This window comes from Podarcis muralis, chromosome 12 (assembly GCF_964188315.1).
Source record: "Podarcis muralis chromosome 12, rPodMur119.hap1.1, whole genome shotgun sequence".
Classification (NCBI taxonomy): Eukaryota; Metazoa; Chordata; class Lepidosauria; order Squamata; family Lacertidae; genus Podarcis; species Podarcis muralis.
The window spans coordinates 50218804-50241512 of NC_135666.1; the positions used below are offsets into that span (position 1 = coordinate 50218804).

Below are 22709 nucleotides of genomic sequence, written 5' to 3' on the forward strand. Positions count from 1 at the left end.
TTACCCCTCGCTCACCTTAAAAAAGGGTCTGCTTGTGTCATGTTAAAGGTAAAGGGACCCCTAACCATTAGGTCCAGTCGTGGCCGACTCTGGGGTTGCGGCGCTCATCTCGCTTTATTGGCCGAGGGAACCGGCGCCAGCATGACTAAGCTGCTTCTGGCGAACCAGAGCAGCGCACGGAAACTGCATTTACCTTCCCGCCAGAGCAGTACCTATTTATCTACTTGCACTTGACGTGCTTTCAAACTGCTAGGTTGGCAGGAGCAGGGACCGAGCAACAGGAGCTCACCCCGTCGCGGGGATTCGAACCGCCGACCTTCTGATCGGCAAGTCCTAGGCTCTGTGGTTTAACACACAGCGCCACCTGCGTCCCTTTGTGTCATGTTACAAATACATAAAATCTCTAGAGCATCTGATTTCATGGAGGATTTTTTTATACTAAACTATTTGATATCAGTTTACTATTGGATTCTAACGGATTATTGAATATTGCTTTAGGAGCTGTTTATTTTAAAGTTATTGCAACTTTTTATATAGGATCTGATTTTTACTATTAAAGTTTGATGTTTTATTTTTATTTTTAGGTGTGTTGGAAGCCGCCCGGAGTGGCTGGGGCAACCCAGCTAGATGGGCGGGGTATAAATAAATAAAAAGATCACCAGTGTTGAAGCAATGATTCTTCAACATCAACTTCATTGGACTGGTCATGTTGTATGCAGATGCCTGATTATCGTCTTCCAAAGCAACTAATTCCAAGCTGAAAAATGGAAAACGTAATGCCGGTGGTCAACAGCAAATCTCTCTCAAAGCAAATCTTTAAAAATGTAGTATAAATGCTGACAACTGGGAAACACTGGCCTGCGAGCGCTCCAATTGGAGAGCAGCCTTTACCAAAGGTGTCATGGGCTTTGAAGATGTTCGAACTCAGGACGAAAGGGAGAAACGTGCCAAGGGGAAGGCACGCTTGGCAAACCCTCACCGTGATCAACTCCTGCCCGGAAACCAATGTCCCCACTGTGGAAGGACGTGTGGATCCAGAATTGGCCTCCACAGTCACTTACGGACTCACTTTTAAAACTGTGTTTATGGAAGACAATCTTACTCAGCTACGATCTATTGCCAAAGAAGAACAAATTTAAAAAGTTAAGAAATGTGCAGTTAAGAAATAGGAAGCCGCAAATTCTAGACAGTAATGTAATATGGACCTCTTCAGATATTCTGTTTAGTGTGCATTCATGATGACTTCTGCTGCGGATGGTATTAGGAGAGACTGCCTCCATTTATCTACTGACCAGCTTCTCAGTCTAGGTGGCCTCTGCTTGCCTGTAGACCAAAGCGACCTTGAACTGGCATAGATACCTACTGTAATTGATCTGAGTTTTCCCTTAGAAAATAGTCAACTTGCACCAGGATCTACAAGCTGAGTTGTGGAGTGGGCTGTTTCTGAAAGGGACCAATGGCATTCAAAGACAGATCCTGGGAACCACAGATTGGCCATGTAGGCACAACCTTTTGTATTCCAAGTGTCCCTATTTTCCAGGGATAGTCCCGGATTTACTGGAAGAAGAAGAAGAAGAAGCTGCCTTGAATTCCTTGGAGAAAGGATGATATGAAGGTAGATCAATACATGCATATATGCATACAATACTTAACTAGCTGAAACTATGACTAAAAGGTTGAAACAGAAATAGCTATTTAGAAGTCTGAAGACTGCAAAGAGCAAGCCATTTTGCTATCAATGCATCCATGGATTTTTTTAAAAAATCCATTAATGAGGAACATTGGGATATTTTCCACTGCAGGGCCTGTTTGCAACAAATCAATTACTGCAGTTTGGGTAATGAATGAATTACATTGCTTATGCATGATTTTTGTTGTGTGCTTTAATTAGCTTTGGTTTTAAACAAGCTACACTGCAAACTTCTTTAAAAACTTTATTAAGCTCTAAAACAAGTTTGGATTTTAATTATTGAATGGAACGACTTGGCGATCCCTAATTAATAGTTATTGACTAGTCTGTGGTTAAAAACTCTTGTTAAAATGTGTCACTCAGGAATCTCCCCCATCTCCCCCAAACCTCTTAGTTCTCAGGGGAAAGCTACCATATTTTTCGCTCCATAAGACGCACCTAGTTTTTAGAGGAGGAAAACAAGAAAAAAAATATTCTGAATGAAACAGTGGATGTATGGTTTTTGTGGTTCATGCTGTGGCCACAGACATGTGATTTGACGGTGAGTTTGGGGTAGCCCAATGCAAAAATCCTGAGGATCCATGTGGATCCGTGCTTTGTAACCACATTTTTGTGCCATTGCGGCCCCACGAAACAATGGGTGCGTGATTTTTTTGGTGCAGGCTGTAGCCATGGACATGCTATGTGATCTGATGGTGAATTTGGGGTGACCCAATGCAAAAATCCTGAGGATCCATGGGCTTTTACCTCCCCACTCCCAGGCAGCCTCCTTTATCTCTAGTGTCCCTTATCTCCCTCCCGATCGCTTACTGATCAGCTGCTTCCTTTCAACACCCCCTTCCCTCTTGTTTGCCTTAGTGTCTTTTCCTTAGCTGGAGCAGTTTTTTTTGCTCCTCCTTTTCTTCTAATTTCTCTCCTCATTGCTTGTTTTAGTATTCCTGTCTCCTCTCCTTGCAAGTTCGCTGTCTTTACTTCCCCCCTCCCAGGCATCCTCCTTTATTGCTAGCGTCCCTTATCTCCCTCCCGATCGCTTACCGATCAGCAGCTTTGTTTCAACACCCACTTCTCTCTTTAAAAAAAAAAAAAAAGCATGATCTGCTTTTCGCCCCTGGGCAATTCGGCTCCAGGGACCACACATTCACTCCATAAGACGCACAGACATTTCCCCTTACTTTTTAGGAAGAAAAAAGTGTGTCTTGTGGAGCAAAAAATACGGTAGTTCCCCTTCTAGCACTTATTGTAGATTCATAGAGTCTAACCCCCTGCAATGAAGGAATCTCAACTGGATCATACAACAGCATCTAACCAAAAGTCGCTGTCTGGATGACAGGCTACTAATTGCGTGGGAGTCAAAACCAAAACTATGCAAGTCAAAATGAACAATGGGAGGGAGCTTTAAATACGCAAGAGAATCTTAAAAAAGGTAAAGGTACCCCTGCCCGAAGGGGCCAGTCTTGACAGACTCTAGGGTTGTGCGCCCATCTCACTCAAGAGGCCGGGGGCCAGCGCTGTCCGGAGACACTTCCGGGTCACGTGGCCAGCGTGACAAGCTGCATCTGGCGAGCCAGAGCCGCACACGGAAACGCCATTTACCTTCCCGCTGGTAAGCGGTCCCTATTTATCTACTTGCACCCGGGGGTGCTTTCGAACTGCTAGGTTGGCAGGCGCTGGGACCGAACAACAGGAGTGCACCCCGCCGCGGGGATTCGAACCGCCGACCTTTCAATCTGCAAGCCCTAGGCGCTGAGGCTTTTACCCACAGCACCACCCGCGTCCAAGAGAATCTTACCTTTTGTTTAATACAACACAGGGCTGGAATTAAAACTGAGGATCAAAGAAACATCGTCTTGCTTTGTGCGAATAAAAAGCCAGATTTAAAGGGTGGCGTTTGTGTAGACACATCACTTTACCGTATTCATCTCTTGCAGATTGAATATCTAGGTTAATCAAAATTTATGATCCACTGAGTGATATTTAAAGGACCCAGTGGTGCATTTAATAACTAAACATACTTCCTAATCAGTGCTCGTTTCTTCTCTTAAGAAAAGTTAGATATGAAGATGGGATGCTGTTGTCTTACAAGAAGTTCTCTGCTGCCACAAGAAGTTCAATGCATATTTACCCCGGTGGTTTCTGTCGGTTGAATTCCAGGTTTATTTATTTTTACCTGATGGAAGACAGACAAAATTGTAAAGTTCATTATCCTCAATAGGCTGTAGATTGGTGTTCTAATTTTTAAGGACCTTTAACTACAACCTACAATGGGTAATTTGGGCAGCTGGAGTTGCCACGAAGAGACAAGAAATACTCTTTCTACTGCTGGAGCATTAATTCTTTTGCATCCTATCAGAATCTTTCCTTTTAAAAAAAGAAAAGAAAAACACCTTGCCAAACAAACAACAGGAAGATGGTTGCAGGAACGATTGTTGAAGCCCCCTCGATTCCTTTAGGACAGTGATGGCCAAACTGGGCCCTCCAACTGCTTTGGGACTACAATTCCCATCATCCCTGATCACTGGTCCTGTTAGCTATGGATGATGGGAGTTGTAGTCCGAAAACAGCTGGAGGGCCAAGTCTGGCCATCACTGCTTTAGGAGGAAGCACAATATATCATGCTGGTACCAAGTTAATGGGTCCAGCTGTATACCATTGACCATAGTTATTTGAAGACCACTTTCTCTGACCTGTAACCTTGAATGGTTGGACCAATCAGGTGAACAATAGCCATCCATTGTTGGCATCCATCCATCTCAGGAGACAATGGAGGAGCGTGCCTTTGGGGGTGAAGTCAAATTATGAATGAGATTGTGGTTATTAAGTAGTAATGATTTGTTTGTACCTGTCTTCCCAGCAGCAATTAACTTTAATCACAGGAATGTTTTCACGAACTAAACCCAAAAGGAAACGGGAACCATTCATCATACCCCCCTGTGGATTCCCGATACAATTTCTGTTTTCACAACTGCTGTAAGAGTAGATTAAAAATGATGCATTAAACAGATTTTGGCACTGCTGCAGTCATTTTATCTTTACTCATAACTTAGGGACCGCAGTGGAGTAACATGACTAAGGTGTACCTTAAAGGCAATAAAAAACAACACCACCACCCTGAATTCTGTATCTATCATTTTTAGGGTGGGAGAGAGAAATCATCACAATATAAAGACTAATCTAAATAACTTGCTATAGAACAGGGCCCATCAGTGTGGGAATAGAGCTCAAGAAATGCTATAGACTTTGAAATGATTGTGTTCTTCCAAAGATGCTAACACTGAACATCTCTTCCTCCACCACTGCTTTTCCATGCGCATTATGTTTATTGCAAGAACTGGTTTATGACATCGTTGTCTCTTTTATAGTGAAAGGAACATCACAGCACCAACTTACAGGCCTTGGAAGGGATCTTGTAGCAGTTGCAAAGTTTCTCTTCAGCCACTAAAGTAATGCCAGTTTTCTGCATATGTCTTTGCGGATGATGTAGCGATTAGACAAAGTGGAATGATAGCTGTATGCTTTTTTAAATAATCACCCCTGGGAACTTACTCCCAGGTGCCTTAAAATATATTGGTTCACATCTGCTGTAAATGAAATCTATCTACTCAAATGAGACAATCTATCCCAGTTTGTCGCATTAAAAAAAGAACAGTACAGGGTAAAATTGCTGCTTGGGGTTAGCAAAGCAACATTGGCATTGTGAATTCCTGGGGTTTAATCCAGGCATAGGCAAACTCTGGCCCTCCAGATGTTTGGGACTACAATTCCCATCATCCCTAGCTAACAGGTCAGGGATGATGGGAATTGTAGTCCCAAACATCTGGAGGGTTGGAGTTTGCCTATGCCTGGTTTAATCTATGATTTAATCTACTACAAACAAGGCTACCTGAGCAATTCAAATAGTCCCATAAGGTGACCATATTTGGGGCAAAGGGAGAGGACTCAAGCTAGTGTATCAAGATATAGGGAACTGCCTTATAGCAAGTCAGACCACTGGTTACTGCAGCTCTGCATTGTCCATGTCTACACTGATTGAAAGCTGCTCTCCAAAGTTCGGACCAGGGTCTCTCTAGATATCAAAGATGAGACCTGCTGCCTTTTGCATGCAAACCATGCAGCTTTCTTCATTATAATTTAGAGAAGGTGGAGAGTTGTTTTGTTGTTGCCATTGGGAAACGATTGGTAGTCATAAATCCTTGAAATCACCAAAAGGTCTATCAGTAGGTGCTGATCTACCTTCTGCCCATACTTGTGCACTATAGGATTATGGAGGGAGCAAAGAATGGCTTTTTCACACCATGACTCTTCCCTTGCCTGACCCATCTCTGCCTCTTGCCCTCCCTCCTCCCATTCTCCTGCGTCAGCTTCTGCCTCTGTTTCTGGACTTCTTTCTGCCACAGACTCGCCCCGCTCACTAAGCTCAGCTTCCGATACCTCCTCTTCCCAGTATCCCTCTTACCACTCACCGTCATCCACCACCAGGCCCCAGGCCTTCTTCCCTTGGTGGTTCCCCAGCTGCTTTCTCCCACCATTCCTCTGCCTTCAACCAGCCCATGACAGCAATTTACAGACCCATGGGTTCACAGCTAGGAAGCACAAGTGGGGAGATTGCTGTTGTTCTCATGTCTTGCTCGCAGGCTTCCCAAAAGTATCTGATGAATCTCAGAACAGGGTGAGCCTTTGGTCTGATCAGTCAGGGCTCTGCTTATGTTCTTCAGAACTTGTCATTTGGGAAGGCCCAAAGTCAAGCAGGATCTGCATCTAACATGCGGCGGAGTGGCCCTCCTTAAATATGCATTGATTTTTTAAAAATAGAAATTACTCAAGAGAAAATTATATTTGCATTTAGATGCCTCATTATTTCTCTTTGTACCTCCTGCACCATGATGTCCATTTCCAGAGCTGATTGTGTATTGTGGCAGAAGAAAGCACGATGCGTTTCTGGCTTTCGTAAAAATACGAGTAGGACGTGTCGTGTATTATGATGCTTTGCATGCTATAATTCCTGTAAATTCTATGGCAAAAAAAGTGATAACATCTGTGGCTGATGCTGTGGTTTTATGCCAGTTCAAGTCCTCTGGAACGTGTCCAGAGGAGGGCAACCAAAATGGTCAAAGGCCTGGAAACGATGCCTTATGAGAAACGGCTAAGGGAGCTGGGCATGTTTAGCCTGGAGAAGAGGAGGTTAAGGGGTGATATGATAGCCATGTTCAAATATATAAAAGGATGTCATATAGAGGAGGGAGAAAGGTTGTTTTCTGCTGCTCCAGAGAAGCGGACACGGAACAATGGATCCAAACTACAAGAAAGAAGATTCCACTGAAACATTAGGAAGAACTTCCTGACAGTAAGAGCTGTTCGACAGTGGAATTTGCTGCCAAGGAGTGTGGTGGAGTCTCCTTCTTTGGAGGTCTTTAAGCAGAGGCTTGACAACCATATGTCAGGAGTGTTTCCTGCTTGGCAGGGGGTTGGACTCGATGGCCCTTGTGGTCTATTCCAACTCTATGATTCTATGAAGTGGTCATCCTTATCTAGAATGCAGACTTGACAAGCACACTCAGCCCCAGATTGCCAGGGTTTTAGCATCCCTGTTCTTTCAAAACCTACCTGATCCATGGAGTCTTTGGGTCAACACCTTAGTCATCATCATCAGGAACAAAATGCAGCCTAAGTCCCCCACCTCTCAGCTGTCAACATCTAAATTGTAAACTTTGGGGGCCTTTTTTGCTTATGCTATTCTGGAAAAAAAATCCATTTATGACACTATATAAATAAATTGTGATAGTGGATATAACAATTGCTTTGTATGGCAAGTGAAATGGAATTTTCTCCACCTTAAAATGAACTGACCTGTCCTTATACTAGATGTAGTGTGAACATTTTGCTGTTCATATTCTTTAAATGCATGTATCATTTGCTCTGCATTATCCGTTTGGTACTTGGTCCTCATTATTCAGAATGCTGCTGTTGATCTGACTGCCCATCTATAGGCTCTAAAAGTCTACTGAGCCAAAAAGCTGTTATTGTTACGCTACTGAGAGGCGAGGAGAGGAAATAATGGATGCTCTCTATATCTATATGCACAAATAGGTAAAGTGGATGCGCTCGCATAGTCAATGGGACCGATTTTCATAATGGTATTCCACAAACATGGTGCGCCAGTTCCTGTGATTAATCACATGCAGAAGCCAAGGAAACTCAAGTATTAAGCCGCAAGAAGATGATGAAGGGATTTGCTTTGAGATGGTGACCTCCATTCTTGTGTCATTCCTCACCTCAGGCACTGAACTTGTTATATCTCACAGGCTGAGCAAGGTCAGGCCTGGTCAGGCTAAACCTTTAAGTAGGAAACTTCTAAGGAAAGGAAGGTGTTCTGGGAAGTTGAGTTGGTGACAGTGCGGGTGACATTATTTCCTCTGAGTTAGTGCTGAAGGAACACCTTAGCATGGTGCTGAGGCCCCATGCTTCTGTCCATCTAACTGGACATTATATTATCCTCATCACTGTAAGATATCTTACAGAGAGAACCTTTTAGGTGAGTTATTAGGCCAAGGCACCAGGCACTCATGATCCTGTAGCAATTTTCATCGGAGTGCAGCTATTAGTCATAAGAGTCCTACCACAGCTCTATTGAATCAATTGCTTCATGGCAGCCAGTCTGGCATACTGGATAGAAGGGATGTGGGTGGCGCTGTGGCCTAAACCACTGAGCCTCTTGGGCTTGCCAATCAGAAGGGCAGCGGTTTGAATCGACGTGATGGGGTGAGCTCCCGTTACTCTGTCCCAGCTCCTGCCAACCTAGCAGTTCGAAAGCACGCCAGTGCAAGTAGATAAATAGGTACCACTGCGGCGGGAAAGTAAACTGTGTTTCTGTGCGCTCTGGTTTCCATTGTGCCAGAAGCAGTTTAGTCATGCTGGCCACATGACCCAGAAAGCTGTCTGTGGACAAATGCCAGCTCCCTTGGCCTGAAAGCAAGATGAGTGCCGCAACCCCATAGTCGCCTTTGACTGGACTTAACCGCCCAGGGTCTTTACCTTTACCTTTTACCTTTTTTAACTGGATAGAGTGGGGAAAACCAGATTAAACCCATGCTCAGCCATGAAAATGGCTAGATGGCTTTGACCATGTCACCATTCTTCATTGGACATGTTTGTTTTATGGTGTTAACTACCATGAAACAGTAAACGCTGTAAGGCTGCAGTCCACATCCTTCTTTAATATAAAGCAGCCATGGTATTTAGACATTTGGGAGAGGCCCATCTCTATGGATGCTCGAAGTGGCCTTCTCAGTGGCTGCACCCAGGCTTGAGGAATCTCTCTGGGAATTCCTCTGTAGGAATCTCTTTCTAGAGAGGCCTCTCCAGGCTATGGTTTTCTGCTCAGGGATAAAGACTTTGTAAAGTTGGGCAAGATTATGGCCTGTTGGGTTGGTTGCTTTTCCTTCCACTGACATATGCTTCCGTTTTTGCTGCTGCTTTTATCTTTCACTTTTGACTTCCTCTTGTTTTTTATCTGATCGTCTTTATAGGCTTCTTTATACTTGTTTTTATTAGGCTGTATCTTAGTTAGTGTTACTGCATTTTTGTTAGTATTGCCAGCTGCCTCAGACTCACCTTGTGTGGAAAGACAGGATTAATTTTAAAAATAATAATAGCCCTATCAAAGTTAGTTTGGGCACCATTGATTCTTGCTGATATCAGTGGAGCTGGTTTGTACCCAATAGTCTTGAGAGCTGGAAGTGACTTTCAACTATGGGGACAGATTTGTGTTACCATCAAGGGCGTAGCGGGGAGCCGATACCTGAGATCATTCTCTAGCTTACTCTAAGCTGCCAGTACAGTCGTACCTTGGAAGTCAAACAGAATCCTTTCCGGAAGTCCGTTCGACTTCCAAAAAGTTTGGAAACCAAAGTGTGGCTTCTGATTGGCTGCAGGAAGGTTCTGCAGCCAATTGGAAGCCACAGAAACCCAGTCGGATGTTCAGTTTCCAAAAATAGTTTGCAAACCAGAACAGTCACTTCCGGGAGCCAAAATGTTCAAGAACTAAGCTGTTCGAAAACCAAGGTATGACTGTATAGACTTCCTTACCTGTGCCTCAGGTTTGTGGCCAATGCTGGCACAATGTTACAGTACAATACGTTTTTTTCTTGGTTAACATTCTGGGAACACTTTCCCAGGACCACAGTGGAACTTGCTTCTGAGTGCAAATTCGTTAAATGTCAGTAATTTTTAAAATATAATATGGGTGCAGCATTATTGCCATTTTGCTTTGTTTTCCTCATTTTATACTTGCTGGAAAATATTACTCGAGGTTTCTCTGTCTTTTCCTTCTCTCTGGTATGGGTATCTACCAAACTTCCCCTTGTAAGCTTTGGAGATGTAGTCAGGACAATCCTAATACTTTTGGCTGCCATGTAGCGATGAGCAATAGGCTTGACTGGCCTAAAGATCTCATGCAGCTCTGTGTTCTTCATAACCCATAGTTCCACCCTCAGAAATTACAAGCTGTGCTGTTGCTTATTTGTACAATATTTCAGAGTGACCCACTTTTGTTGTCATGGGCTTGGAAGGATCTCCATGCTGAGGAATTTGAGGACAAAGAGTGGGCATTTGTCATGGAAAATGAATCTCCTTCTGGACGCCGGAAAGCTTTGGCTACCAGCAATATTAACATGAAGCAATATGCAAGTCCAATGCCTACACAGGGTGATGTCAAGTTAAAATTCAAGCCTCTGTCTAAGAAAGTGATATCTGCTACCCTTCAGTTCTCTTTATCATGTATTTTCCTGAGGGAAGGGAAAGCAACTGATGAAGACATGGAAAGCCTGGCAAGTCTGATGAGTATGAAGCAAGCAGATACTGGAAATTTAGATGATTTTGAAGAAGATAATGAAGACGATGAAGAAAACAGAGTGAACCAGGAAGAAAAGGCTGCAAAAATTACAGTGCTTATCAACAAGCTTAATTTTTTGGATGAAGAGGAACAATTCCAGATCAAGTCCATTTGTAGATCCTGATGCAACAGAGCTGAATCCCTTTGGAGACCTTGATATGGAAGGTATAGAACTTTTGTATATTTTTATTGCTTATGGTCTTAGGGTGGCATTGGATGTTACAGAAAGCTCAGGGTCTCCTGCTTCTGCCCTGAGACCTCGGGGTATAGGGAGGAATATGAATTCAACAAACAAATAAATAAAACAGTATGCTGAAATTTCCTACTCAAGTTCAGCCTTTGTCAACACACGGGTCATTGCGCTACACCAAAGATGACTTGCTACTGTCTTCACGTTAACCGATTGCGGCTTGAGAATCTGTCAAGTAGGGTCTAGCCACGCTTGAAAGCGTAGCTGTTTGCAAGTAATAATTTAAGGACCTGGGAGGGTGTATAAACTTCAGAATGGATGGGGGAAGGCTGATTGGTACTTATCCAATGTCTTATGGAGACAAGCTCCTCACTGTGTCAGAGTATGTGGCTTTGCATTTTAAATGCAACTGCTTCACCTAGCAGCTTAGTTCTGAATTTTTCAACTGAGCACTAATCTCTTGACACCATTCATCAGTTCTCAACAGCTGAACGAATGACAAGAACAACAAAGAGACACCAACCAATCTAGAATGGCAGAATGGGCACACATGGAGGTCTACCGTGTAGACATGGCATACTTTGGATTTTCTAAAAGCTTTCAACAAACTCCAAGGCTCCTAAATAAACCTATCAGTCTTGGAAAGCAATGCCTAGTCTTCTTACAGATGGGTAACTGGTTAAATGTGGGGGGGGGGGGGAGAGAGACCCTGTGAAGGTGGAAATAAATTGACAGTTTTCATAACGATTACAAAACTCCCAACAATCCATTTCGTGAGAATATTTAAACTATTTGTGACCTGGAGATGAAACCATCTCATGGCAGGATGCATATTTGCAGATGACACCAAATTAAGTCAGGATTGTTAAATCTGAAGGAACTAATAATGGCTCCAAAGCAATCTCACACAAAAAAGGGCATTGTAGAATGACAGGGATGATTTAGCACAGGTACAAAGGGACACGGGTGGTGCTGTGGGTTAAACCACAGAGCCTAGGACTTGCCGATCAGAAGGTCGGCGGTTCGAATCCCCGCAATGATGGGGTGAGCTCCCGTTGCTCGGTCCCTGCTCCTGCCAACCTAGCAGTTCAAAAGCACTCAAAGAGCAAGTAGATAAATAGGTACCGCTCCAGTGGGAAGGTAAACGGCGTTTCCGTGCGCTGCTCTGGTTCGCCAGAAGCGGCTTAATCATGCTGGCTGCATGACCCGGAAGCTGTATGCCGGCTCCCTCGGCCAATAAAGCGAGATGAGCGCCGCAACCCCAGAGTCAGCCACGACTGGACCTAATGGTCAGGGGTCCCTTTACCTTTACAAAGGTATTAGGACAAAAGTTGAAAGAATTTGTGGGTTTCATTTCAATCTCCATGTCTAAATCTGTGCTCTATCACCGGGGATGCTTAAGAACCTCCACTCTCTAGACAACTTATCATTTTTCATCATACAATCATCCTGTTCTCTTGGACTTGGAGAACTTTCTTTCTTTTTTTTAATAATGTTTTATTTAGGATTTTTCAAAAAAAATTAACAGCCAACGAAAATCAACAAAAATCACAAAAACAGTCCACAAACATCAAAAATCCAAACAGAAAAACAGAAAAAAGAAAAATGCAAAAGAAAAAATTTTAGCATAAAAAAACACACTCTTTCATATTGATAGCTTTCAAAACCTTATTCTCTTTACTTCCACCCGCCTTCCCTTCTTGTATTCCAAAATTAGTTCAGCAAGATCATTCATTATTTATTTTAAACCTTTATCCCTCTCTTTATAGTCTTGCTTATCTTAATCGCTAGAAACCCCTTCATTTCATTTTCAGAGCCCTCAGCATTCATAAATTTTACAGTATTTTTGTAAAAACAAAAAAAATTCCTTCCAGTAGCACCTTAAAGACCAACTAAGTTAGTTCTTGGTATGAGCTTTCGTGTGCATGCACACTTCTTCAGATACACGTATTTTTGTAGATAGACTTTAAACTTCTTCCAGTCCTCTTCCACCTGCTCCTCTCCTTGATCTCGGATTCTGTAAGGTCATTTCTGCCAGTTCCATATAGTCTATTACTTGCATCTGCCATTCTTCCAAGGTGGGTAGATCTTGCGTCTTCCAATGCTTTGCAATAAGTATTCTTGCTGCTGCTGTAGCATACATGAAAAAGGTTCTATCCTTCTTTGGCACCAATTGGCCGACTATGCCCAGGAGAAAGGCCTCTGGTTTCCTTGGAGAACTTTCTGCTTTGCCCCCCATGTCCCAGAACAACATGCATGGCAACCCTCTTGGAACATGACCCCAAACACATGGCACTTACATGTACGCAAGGGTAGGAAAAGGGCAAAACAGTTTTGCTAAAGCAGAAAGTGATGAGCATATCTTGGCAGATTTTCAACAAGTTTCAAAATCTGTTGCCTTATTCACCCCGTCCCATTTTTCTTCACATATGCAAACACATGGATTACAAGTTTTCAGTAATACAAAACATATTTTGTCAAAAGGTTTCATTTCCCTTAATTGCTCCAAAAAGAGAAATGTAGGTTCTAATGTTGATTATATGGGTTGTATGCAGAGAAATATCCACTCTCTAATGGCAAGGAAGATCCTTTGCTGAGTGAAAATTGCCTGAATCCATCTCTATCCATCTATTCCTGCACACCAAATCCACAAAAACTAGGACAAAACCCCTAGTAAAATATTTCTGACTAAGAAACACCTGAAGACTGGTGCTGTTTGTGTCCTTGAGAGTAAGTGCATTGAGTTCAGGTGGACTTACTCAGTGATGACTAGGTAATGCTTTTATTTGTTTAGCTATAAGCCGTAACCAAACAGAAAGAACACTCAGAATTGAGCCACAAATGTAGCTCTTAATTCCCCGGTTACCAGTGTAAATATTAAAAAAACAACAACCCACGTCACTTAGTTTTCATTATCAAAAAGCATACAAACTCACTAGGCGTGTCACCAAATTCTTGCAACTAAACTCTGGTAATTTCTTTTCCATGGGAATCTTTATAAAATCCATACTCAGTAATATAATGGTCAATATCCCCTGCAAAAGGTTTACCAAAGTTACTAGTAAGAATCATCTGTATTGCATCCTTAGCAATATTACTTGTCTTCAGAAAAATTTCCAAAATATGGTTTGCACAACCTTATTTCATCACTGATTCACAGTGACTTTTTTAAAAAAAATAATATAGTTGTACCTTGGTTTTTGAACAGAATGCGTTCCGGAAGTCCATTTGACTTCTGGAGCATTCAGAAACCAAGGCGTGGCTTCTGATTGGCTGCAGGAGTGTCCTGCAGCCAATCGGAAGCCACGGAAGTCGTGCCGGATGTTCAGTTTCTGAGGCAAAGTTTGTAAACCAGAACACCTATTTCCAGGTTTGCGACGTTCGAGTTCCAAGTTATTTGTGAACTAAGCCGTTTGAAAACCAAGGTACGACTGTAGTGACATCAAAAATAGTCAGCTGAAATTTCTGCACTACTCCCTTCAGTTTAAATTATTTCCCCCCTTGAGGAGGGGAAGAACAGCAAGTCCAAAGGTTGCAGTGGAGGTTTATTCTGATGTTACAGATCATAGGGAGAGACTAAAGTAGCTCATTGACATTTACATGAAGGTCCCATTACATCACCAGAGTGAACTCAGCGAGCCAAATGTAACTCTGGGGGGAGATAACAATAACATCAGTAGCGATTAGAACTGACATGAACTTCTATCATGAACTTCAGCCTTAACTTACTTGCTGTCAAGCCATCACATAAAAAGAGAGCATGGAGGAACGCGTCAATCCTAACCACATTTACGAAGACATCAGACCCAAGTAACATGACCTGACTCTGCTAAAAAAAATAATAATCAGATGATGTTGCTCACTCAATAGCTATGTGAATGACTGGCATAATAACCTAAGCACTAGGCTTTGGCGTTGGTCTGTAGCAAGCAAGAGAGCAACCCAATGAATTTTTCTCATTCTATTATGTTTTGGGGGAACCCGGGTGGCGCTGTGGGTAAAACCACAGAGCCTAGGACTTGCTGATCAGAAGGTCGGTGGTTTGAATCCCCGCAACGGGGTGAGCTCCCGTTGCTCTGTCCCAACTCCTGCCAACCTAGCAGTTCCAAAGCAGGTCAAAGTGCAAGTAGATAAATAGGTACCGCTCCAGTGGGATGTTAAACGGCGTTTCCGTGCGCTGCTGTGGTTCGCCAGAAGCGGCTTAGACATGCTGGCCACATGACCTGGAAGCTGTACGCCGGCTCCCTCAGCCAATAAAGCGAGATGAGCGCCGCAACCCCAGAGTCGGCCACGACTGGACCTAATGGTCAGGGGTCCCTTTACCTTTATTCCCCTCACAGATCTACTGTCCCCAGAGCAGTTTAACAACCGATCCCACTTCCCAAAGAACTCTGAGAATGGATAGTTCAGTTGATTATGGAATGGTGCAGATAAGAACAAGTTTGGAAGTTCCATCAGCTGTATATTCCTGAATTGCCAGGGATTGGACTTGATGATTCTCTGGGTCCTTTCCAACTCTAAAATTCTGTGATTCTATGAATGGTAGCTCCCTGGGAGGAATGGAGGTCTCCCAGCAGTGCCAGATTTAGAGTGTGGCAGGCCATTGCCCCTCACAGGGCGCTGAACCGAGGGGGCTCTGAACCAAGAAGATCCATAATAGAGAAGACCAAATTTTGGGCCCACATAAGGTGACATTTTATGAAAGATTACTAAAGTCTACCCCTGCCCCCAGAGCTGAGCCAACTTCAAACAGAGGACCGCCCTCTGTAAAGTGAAATACATGGGTCATGGCAATTGTGCTAGCTGCACTGGATTCTTAAAGACACAGACATTTTATCCTGAGGCCTTTATTTACAACGCTATATGCATTTTTTTAAAAAAGTGCACATTAAATACAAAGACACATTTAGCGTCTCATCTAGTTTAGCCCTCTAACTACTTCAAACAACTCCTTTCTGCAACGATCTGGGGTGACTTTTTATTAATTTTCAACTTCTCTGGACAAAACTGTGCCTTTGCTTCAATATCTTTTTTTTCCTTTTTCTTTTTTAACCCCACCATTTACTGAGGTTTGGTAATATGCACATTGATTTAAATTTAATTGAGCAATTAAAAGTCTGCTGATTACACTAAATAATTAGTTGGCAGACCTAATCCAAACTGCAGATTATTTCCCCTTTAACGTGTTGCATATACATTAGTTGCACTCAACAGAACCATTTAAAAAGCTATAGCCACCTGTTCCCAAGCTTCAAGGGTCGTCTCTTAACCCCCACACAGTGGCCTCAGTCTAACAGAACAATCCGATACAGTGGTACCTCGGGTTAAGAACTTAATTTGTTCTGGAGGCCTGTTCTTAACCTAAAACTGTTCTTAACCTGAGGTACCACTTTAGCTAATGGGGCCTCCCGCCGCCACTATGCAGTTTCTGTTCTCATCCTGAAGCAAAGTTCTTAACCTGAGGTACTATTTTTGGGTTAGCGGAGTCTGTAACCTGAAGCATCTGTAACCTGAAGCGTCTGTAACCTGAGGTACCACTGTACACGCAGAGACAAAAGTAAGCTCCATTGAGTTCAATGGTCATTTTAAACAGCTATGTGGGTCCATTTTTTATCCGTTTTGCTACTATTTTTCCTACGGGGTGCGATAAAAAGCAATGGCGAGATAGCAAACAGAATATGGAAGGGTGTTAAATTAAAATAGGGTTTTTTATATATATAAAAAAACAGCAATTAGCTTGGCTTTGCCTGTAAGAACTGAGGAGTAGGAAGATCAAAGACGAGTCCCTCAACATTCTGCGACGGCCTCTCAACCTTCAAACTTCCCAACCCCTTTGAACATGAAAGCTTGTGTGTTAGGCTTGCCAACATATGGAAGCACTCGATGATGGTCAGTCCCAGTGTGTGTCCCCTACTGTGAACAAAGGCAAAGGAAATTGGATGCACAAGTGCACACCTGCTTATAAAATATTACCTGAAAGTCCCATCAAAGATATGGTTGGAGGAAAGGGAGAAGCCATTTCCTTATGGCCGCTGCTATTATCTTTGTGTTTCCCAGTGACGGTTGCTACAGACCCTCCAGGTGTACCTATTTTTCAGGGTCATCCCTAATTTAGAGAAGACGTCCCGGTTTCTGATTTTATCCCTTTTCCTTAGGACATCCCTATTTTCATCAGATGAATTTTGGAAAGTATGGAGTTATGCGGGCCCCGAGCCAAGGTGATACGTATCTGTCCGAGACCTGGGAGAAGAGCTAGTGGAAGAGGATTGGAAGAAATTTAAAGACTACCTGCAAAAACATTGCAAAATGTTTGAATGCTAAAATGATGCAGGATATAAAGACAATATGGCATTAGTGACATAGTTGAAAGGAATATGTAAAAAATGTTTTATAAGAATAAGGGTGAAAAAGCTAGAATAACATTATGTCAAATTTAAATAAAATGATATAAAGGGAAAAATTGGAGACATAATAGTTGAAATGTATAACATAGAATAAGATTTGAAAAAGGGTAAGGCATTGCTGAATACAATTGTCTAAAAGGGAACACAGAAAAGGGAGATGTGAGGAAGTCAGGAAGGAGGGTTATGAAAACAATAAGTAAGAAACTGGATTTTTATGTCTTTTTTATGTCTTTTTTATGTCTTTTTTTCCTACTTTTTTATGTTTTGTATTGCATTTTTCTGTTTGTATTTGATTGTGATAATGTTCTTTCTTTCTCTCTTTTTTTTGGTTTTGATTGTGAAGTTTGTTTTACTGTTCAAAATTTCAATAAATATCTTTTTTTTTAAAAAAAGGAGATACGTATCTGTCCCCCTTTTCCTCAAGACGTCCCTATTTTCATTGGAGAAATGTTGGAGGGTATGGAGTTATCTGACCCCTGAACTGTCTGAAGGCAATCCTGTATAGGGAAGGGATTTTTTTTAAAAAAAGTTTAATGTTTTATTATGTTTTTATGTATGTTGGAATCTGCCCAGAGTGGCTGGGGAAACCTAGTCAGATGTGTAGAGTATAAATAGTAAAATTATCCTTATGGAATGGGACATCCCTATTTCCATGTTGGAGAAATGTTGGAGGGTGTGTTGCTCTAAGGCTCTCAGATTTGATGCTTTAGTGGGATGTCAAAGAAATAAACAACTATCTGACTTTTAGAAGACATCTGAAGGCAGCCCTGTTTAGGGAAGTTTTTAATATTTGATGAATTATTGTATTTTAATCTTTTGTTGGAAGCCGCCCAGAGTGGCTGGGGAAACCCAGCCAGATGGGTGGGGTATAAATAAATTGTTGTTGTTGTTGTTAAACGTTTCAGTTGAAGGACACGTTATTTCAGGAGTAATCTGTCAGGAGGCAGGGTGGTGGGCGAGACCTGACCCAAAAATGGGTAGTTTGCAGGATTGTTTAGATAGCGAACTGTGCTATACACTTCTATCTCTCTCGCTTTCGCACCCATGCCACTAGAGTTGCCATATTTCAAAAAGTAAAAACCAGGACACCCTGAACATTGTTGAGCTTTTGGGGGGCAGGCAGAGGCTGTGGGACCCTGGCAGCTGCCCAAGAATGCCGGACTTGCTTCCTATTTTCTTGTGATGTCCTAAAATGATGCAGCATGCTTACTTTATATGGAACATGTTAAGGCAAATAAATATCTTGTCAGCATACAAAGTGAATAGGATAATAGCCTCAGGCTGGCTCAGGTGACCAAACCTAATTTTCTTCTAGCCTCAGGTGATTTATGACAGATTTCCACCAGTATTTCTTTTGAGCTTTTCTCTCTTTTGTATAATTCACCTTGTTCAGACTACAGTAAGCCCATGTCTGGAAGCCTTTAAAAAAAGGGGGGGGGGAGACATTTATGATAATCAGAATTTCCAGGTGGGAACTATTCAATGACCTGAACAGGTTAACAGGTCTATCCATACTTTATATAAGAAGTAGTTGACATACCCAAGAATATGCGACTCTTTCTAAATGTTGCATCTCCTCCTCCTCCTCTATATTTTTCCTGGCCTGTGTTCCTCCATTGTGTCGCTGCTGGAGAGGCTTTCTGCTCCTCCAGAAATATGTCAAGCTGCATCTTGGGTGGTTGTGTTCTTGGAAAAAGCAGGGCCTGTCTGCCCATGAGGCAGACTGAAGCAGCCGCCTCAGGTGACAGAATCCTGCTGGGTGATGCCCTGTAAGTGGTGACCGTGGTAAGCAAGGCACTAGCCGTACCAGAGACCAGACTGAGGATTACAGTTCTGAAGAGGAATGGTTGGAACCTCCCCCTCTTCCTGCTCCTGACCAGGATCCTGAAGCTGCTCAGGAACAGCGGAGCAGCATAGATTCAGAGAACTGGTTTGCAGAGGGGCATAGTTCGGAAAACAACAGCTGGGCAGAGCTGAGTGGGGAACAGCTAGAACAGGCATAGGCAAACTCTGGCCCTCCAGATGTTTGGGACTGTCGGAATCTCCAAGCCTTGTCAGAGGAATTTGCCACTCTCCAGGCACCCGGCTTGAGTTCCTTGTTGACCTCCCCGTCTGCGACTCCCGGCAAGATACAGGCGAGGCCTCTATCGGCGATCCTCCTCAAACGTGAGAAGAACACACCACTCTTCCCCTCCTCCCTGCCATCCCCAGGGAGGGGAAAGAGACAGACAGAAATGTATTTACATGCCTTTATTTCTGTCTTTTGCAGCAGTACAGAGAAACATGTCTGCACTCTCTAAATACCAACAGCAGAGAGATAAGACTCCACCCCTGTACTTTCAGTACAGGTCAGATGACACTCTGAGCTAACATCCGGTGCTCAGTACAGTGAATAGACTGTCCTTTTGTTCCCACGGTACAGTCCCAAACATCAACATCCTGTTTGGCTTTCCAGCCTGCTGCAGCTCGCTGCATTGCTCCTTTTTCGTAACAGGGACTACAATTCCCATCCCTAGCTAACAGGACCAGTGGTCGGGGATGATGGGAATTGTAGTCCCAAACTACAATTTGGGGGCCGGAGTTTGCCTATGCCTGAGCTAGAAGAAGCAGAACACAGGAAGATAACTGACTCCCCTTCACTAGAAAGTATCCTGCCTATCTCTCCAAAGGCAAGGAGAGCTGATAAGGTTGCTATGCAGAAGGCTGGGGGGGGGGGGAGGAAAACTTAATTGGGAGCACCTTTGCTCCGAGAATGGCTGCTGTGGTCTTTTGCTGTGAACATTAAACACTCTTAAACTGATAAGGTAAAGGGACCCCTGACCATTAGGTCCAGTCGTGGCCGACTCTGGGGTTGCGGCGCTCATCTCGCTTTACTGGCCGAGGGACAGCTTCCAGGTCATGTGGCCAGCATGGCGAACCAGAGCAGTGTACGGAAACGCCGTTTACCTTCCTGCCGGAGTGGTTTAACCCACAGCGCCACCCGCTTCCCTCAAACTGGTAAGGGACTCTAATTGCTTTGTTCTGGTGCTGCTTGGCCAAAGCTGGGGAGGAAGCTGTTCTCCAAAGCCTGACAGGCAGGGGTGGCACCTTCTCATTTCGCCTCAGGCAGCGAAATGGGATAGGCAGTCACTGGGAGAAGGCATTGCCTTGTTTGCTGCAGCTGTTACAAAATGTGAGCTAATGGGGAAGGGGGCTCGTCTTCAGAAGACCTCTGGGACACCACATCAGGTCAATGTTGGTTGAACGATACAGTCCAGTGCACAAAGAGCAATATGTCCTAGTAACCTGAACGTGGGGACAGATGTGTGAACGTGGGAGTTTCACAAAGCAAGAACAATTCTGGGGTTATGTGCAGAAGGGGCTTGCAGGATGGGGCAGAGTTGCTGTGTTAGCTTTGCAGCAGGTGGGTCACTCTTACAGATGGAAGAAGGCATTGTTTATTTGTTGCTCCCTGTATTCATTGCATGCAACATTTTTTCCACTTCACTGCAGTTGATCTTCTGCCAAAATGCTATTTGTCTCACTCTCTGAAGTAGTTAAACTGCATAATTTGCTCATAATAATAATAATAATAATAATAATAATAATAATAATAATAATTTAATATTTATACCCCGCCCATCTGGCTGGGCTTCCCCAGCCACTCTGGGCGGCTTCCAACAAAATATTAAAATACAGTAATGCATCAAACATTAAAAGCTTCCCTAAACAAGGCTGCCTTCAGATGTCTTCTAGAAGTCTTGTAGTTGTTGTTCTCTTTGACATCTGGTGGGAGGGCGTTCCACAGGACGGGCGCCACCACTGAGAAGGCCCTCTGCCTGGTTCCCTGTAACTTGGCTTTCTCACAGTGAGGGAACCACCAGAAGGCCCTCGGTGCTGGACCTCAGTGTCCAGGCAGAATGATGGGGGTGGAGATGCTCCTTCAGATATACTGGACCGAGGCCGTTTAGGGCTTTAAAGGTCAGCACCAACACTTTGAATTGTGCTCGGCAATGTACTGGGAGCCAATGTAGGTCTTTCAAGACCGGTGTTATGTGGTCTCGGCGGCCACTCCCAGTCACCAGTCTAGCTGCCACATTCTGGATTAGTTGTAGTTTCCAGGTCACCTTCAAAGGTAGCCCCACGTGGAGCGCATTGCAGTAGTCCAAGCGGGAGATAACTAGAGCAGTGTTTCCCAAACGTTTTTGGGCAACGGCACACCTGTTTACCGGAAAAAAATCTCGCGGCACACCACCATTAAAGCCCCGCCCCCGTGACGTCATTCGGGGAGCCGGCGGCCCGGGCCTGAGCTGGAAGGAGAGGCGGTGCTTTTCGGCACAAGGCAATCGGCCTGGAATTGTTTCCCGCGCGCTGCGAAAGGGAACAGCTGCGGTCGCGCGAACCCTCCGGCGCTGGGAGGGGAAAGGGCGGAGTCGCAGAGCACCAGCTGGCCGAGCGGTTGCGCGCAGCGTTGCGCTTTTGGAGAGCGTGCGGCTGCTGCTAGGGGATCCGGGGACGTGAGCAGGCCTGGCCCGACCCGGGTTGAAGGAGGACAAGCCGGCAGCGCGCCAAGTGAGTTCGGTTGCGCACGACGGCCCCCGCTCCCCCCACCCCCGCCGGATCCTCGCCGCCGCCGCCGCCGCCTCTCGCCCGCCTCCCTCCCACGGCACACCACCCGATGTCTCACGGCACAGTAGTGTGCCGCGGAACACCGGTTGGGAAACACTGAACTAGAGCATGCACCACTTTGGCGAGGCAGTCCGCAGGCAGATGGTGTCTCAGCCTGCGTACCAGATAATTTATACTGTCATTACATTACAACACCCCATTAATTTCAGCACAATTGCAGCGTGGGAGGCACAGGGGCAGCTACAAATTGTTAGGGGCACAAAATTTCAATACTCGGTGCTGCCTCAATATAGCTACATGCTCCATTGAAAACAACTTCTCCATTTGAACTAGGAAGTGACCTCTCCAGACAACAGAACAACTCTTCTTTTCTTATCTCTGTAGCCAAGATCTCCCTGGTGATGCAGAAGCCACTAGGCAGTTGAATGTGCATGCATACTCCATCTGTTTCCCTCCTACCCACCCCCTCCGTGTGGCCCTGAACACTGGCAACCCACGCTATGCCACTGTGTAAATGATGTGCAGTATTGAGGTAGGTGGACCAAAGATCTATCTCGGGATAAGGCATCTTCCTCCATTCCTAAGCTGGAACACAGACCTGGCTCCTTACCATCCTGCTCCCTTTGCAGAAGTGCCACAAATGTCCATTGTCTATGCCACTTACGGCAAAATGCAAATGGTTGGAGACCCATAGCCTCTGCATTACTGCAGAATGGCTCATGGCCCTTCCTTGCATGGTCTTGACACATGAAGCCAACAAGAATTAAACTAAATTTATGTATTGCAGCTGGTGCAAAAATAAACGAATCCTTGCATAATTTTTGCTTGAAAAGAGAGTGTGCTCTGCTAACCTAAGGCAGAGCCGTGCCTTAAATCACAGTCTTGGATTCAGTCAAACCACAGGCAGATTATATATTATATAATTTTGAA

General features: G+C 44.1%; 1 pseudogene; it reads left to right on the plus strand.

The window, feature by feature from the left end:
• Positions 1–8797: 8797 nt before the first annotated feature.
• On the plus strand, positions 8798–17023 carry LOC114607059 (EH domain-binding protein 1 pseudogene; annotated as a pseudogene).
• The last annotated feature ends 5686 nt before the right edge of the window (positions 17024–22709 follow it).